The sequence below is a fragment of the Solanum stenotomum genome, chromosome 3 (genome assembly GCF_019186545.1).
Source record: "Solanum stenotomum isolate F172 chromosome 3, ASM1918654v1, whole genome shotgun sequence".
NCBI lineage: Eukaryota > Viridiplantae > Streptophyta > Magnoliopsida > Solanales > Solanaceae > Solanum > Solanum stenotomum.
The window spans coordinates 66,364,565-66,368,014 of NC_064284.1; the positions used below are offsets into that span (position 1 = coordinate 66,364,565).

Sequence of the window (3,450 nt, forward strand, 5' to 3'; positions counted from 1 at the left end):
TTTTTATGTCTCTCTAGTATTTGCTTAAGTTTTGAGTGGGCTTAGTCCCAATGTTATATTCAGGTATTAGATGGTTTTGAGACATATTGTATAAAGTCTAGAAAGTCTTCCGCTTGCTATTTATTGAAAGTATCTTCGTGTGTGAAGAAAGTTTTTAATTCCTTATGGTTTTGGTGTCTATGCGATGAATGAATGCTAAGAGGCTTGTATTAGACCTCTTCGAGGTCGAGTACGCCGGTTACGACTAGGGGGTGCTTCCGGGTCATGACACATCATTGGCTAGAAACAGTGTTGTATTTGAGGTTTTTGGAGGTTAAAACCTTTTTGGTTTACTACTCTGTCTGAATGTGAAATTGATTCGAAGAATATAAAAACTTCATCAGAATACAAGGTTCATTCGATTAACGATTAGAAGATTATAAAAACCTCATCGTTAAACTAGAAACAAGTTGTATAAAGATTGAATCTTTATTGTTAGTATTCTAAATACTAAGTGGTCTGTCTAGTTGTGACAGAAAGGAAAAAAACACTAGTAACATAAAATTAGTGATTTTTGTGCCTGCAATGGGTGTTTCTATGGATTAAATCACCAAAATAAGACTTTGTGTTGCCAATGTGTATTTTGATGGTATACAATTTGATAGCATGAAAAAAAATATGTGGAAAATAATTTCAAATATTTGAAAAATATTTTTTAGAACATATTAAAATGTGGGGGGTTCTTTACTTGTGATAAAGACAAAATTAGACTTACTATCTAATTTAAATTTGAAAGTACAAGATATGAAATTTAATGACATTCTTGTATTATGTTAGACCCACAAAATTGGTGGAGTATATTTGATATTGTGGTCGTTGAGTCTCTCTTTACAAGTTTATGATATGACTAGTATAAAACCACAACATTATATTACTCGTTCAAAAGAATTGTATTCTTTGATGAAAAAGCGTCACTTAAAATATTGTGATTTTTCATGAAAAGATATGTCTATTTGTATAGACATGAACATTGGTGAAAAATAATATGTTATGTTTGTGTTGTAAAACAAATATTTGGGTCATATTGCCCTTATTGGACCAAAGAGACTATGGTCATGGGTAATTCTATAACAAATCGAATGTTATGAAAAGGTCCTTCTAAAAAGGACATATGGCAAGGTGTTGACTCTAAAATAATGTCTGTATTTGTGAAAGTTATAAAAAGTAAAGAACAAAATATTTGAGGGAAAAGGTTACCTCACAAAAGGTCTTTTCAAACTTAGTATTTTTGTCTTACTTGCTTGAATCAAATTGTTTGTGACATAAATGCTTGAGACATGTCAATTACAAAACCTTGCAAAAACTGATCAACTTAGAAGTTTTGCCTAACTTCTAGTGCAATAAATCAAAATGTCAAGTATGTGTTGTTGAAAGGAATTTTAATACCTTAGAATTGATTTACATTGACATTTGTAATATGAAATCAACACCATCTCGCGGTGGGAAATAGTGTTTCATAAATTTTATTGACAATTGCACTAGATATTGTTATGTTTATTTGCTGAATGATAAGGATGAAGCAATAGAAACATATAGGCAATATAAAACAGAAATTGAAAATTACTTGGATAAAAAGATTGTCATGATTAGAAGTGGTAGATGTGGAGAATATGAATCTTCTTTTGTAGTAATATATTTGGAAAATGGAATCATCCATCAAATTACTGCACATTCTCACCTCAATCTAATGAAATTATTGATAGGAAAAAATCGAACTTTGAAGGAAATGTTGAATGTCCTATTTATAAGTTCAAGTTTACCACAAAATTTGTGGGGGGTGCTATCATTATAGCAAAAGAGAACAACAAAAAGTTTTTCTGTTTAGAAAAAGAGAAACAAAAAGTTTTGTTTGTTAGTAAAGGGGGTAACAAATAATAATAATAAAATCTTTGTTAAGAAAGGGAACAACAAAAAGTTGTTTTTGTTCAGGCTTCGTTGTATCCTGATAGAGAATTGCTTGTCCTCCCTTAAAGTATATACAAGCAATAACTCTTGAAAGATAGTGATTTAACAATTTCCAATACAGTTTATTCCATATGAGAAATGTAAATGAGGGAACTATTCCCAAAAGGGTCAAAATAGGACCTAAGACTGTGGATTGTATGTTCATTGGATATGCTACAAATAGTAAACTATGTCGATTTATGGTTCATAAGTCCGAACTATCAGATAGTCAAGTGAAGGGTGTAAATGAACTTGGAAAGAACCAAAGGAGAATGTACTTAATAAAGAGATTCAGAGGCGTAGTAAATGTCAATGGACAAATTACTTCCTTCGAGTTTGATTTTGTAACATTTCTTCTTGTAAATGAGTTTCATATATTCTAAAAGCTATGTCCTTTGTGGACTCATTCTCTTTGAAAAAAGGTTGTCAATAGTAAGATAGATTCAATCTTGAGCAACCATACTTGAGAGTTGGTTGATCTTCCTGCAGGAAATATACTTTTGGGTTCAAAGTGGATCTACAAAAGGAAAAGAAATTTGATGAAACTATTGACAAATACAAAGCAAGACTTGTTGTCATAAGTTTTAGACAATAAGAAAGCCTTGTTTGACACATAATAGCCACTAACTAGGATTACATTAATTCATATGTTAATTGTGCTAGTTGCGGCATATATATGACCTTCAAATTCGTCAAAATGGATCTGAAAACATCTTTTTTAAATGAAAAATTGGAGGAAGAAATTTACATGGAACAACCCGAGGGCTTTGTGGTTCTGGTAAAGAAAAAAAAGTCTGTAAACTTGTTAAGTCACTCTGTGGACTAAAAACAAGCGCCCAAATAATGACATGTGAAGTTTGACCAAATTATGTTAGCAAATGAATTCAAGATTAATGAATGTGATAAATGTTTTTACATTAAAGACACTCCAAATCACAAGGTCATTGTTTGTTTTTATGTTGATGACACGTTGATCATCAAAAGAGACATTTCTGACATAAATGTTACTAAGCATTTGCTAGAAAGTAACTTCGATATGAAAGACATTGAAGTTACTGTTGTGATTGAAAATGCACTTGACAAGTTCAAGCATTTGGATTTTAATATTGTCAAGACTCCAATAAATGTGAGATTTGTACTTCAAAAGAATGAAGGCAAAAGTGACTCACAATTGGATTGTGCTAGAGTATTGAGAAGTATGATATATATCATGAAGTGTACGGGATCAGATATAGCATGTGTTATTAGTAAACTGAGTCGGTTCACGAGTAATCTCAATCAAACTCATTGGATGACAATGAAAAGAGTTTTGGAGTATTTAAAACATACTTAAAAAACTATTGTTTTGCATTATAACTAATATTCAACAGTATTTGAAGAATATAGTGATGCAAATTGAATCACCAGGTCAAATGAAGTAAAATCCACAAGTGAATATGTATTTACTCTTAGTGGATGAGCAGTCTC

The 3,450-nt window shown here is 31.1% G+C and overlaps 1 long non-coding RNA gene across 1 annotated transcript in view; it reads left to right on the top strand.

Annotated features, from left to right (window-relative positions):
• The window catches only part of LOC125860270 (uncharacterized), a 15,437-nt gene extending 15,253 nt beyond the window's left edge, over window positions 1-184 (top strand). The window contains exon 3 of the long non-coding RNA XR_007445835.1: window positions 64-184. This is a non-coding gene — a long non-coding RNA (uncharacterized LOC125860270). The remainder of the gene's footprint in view (window positions 1-63) is intronic.
• The last annotated feature ends 3,266 nt before the right edge of the window (window positions 185-3,450 follow it).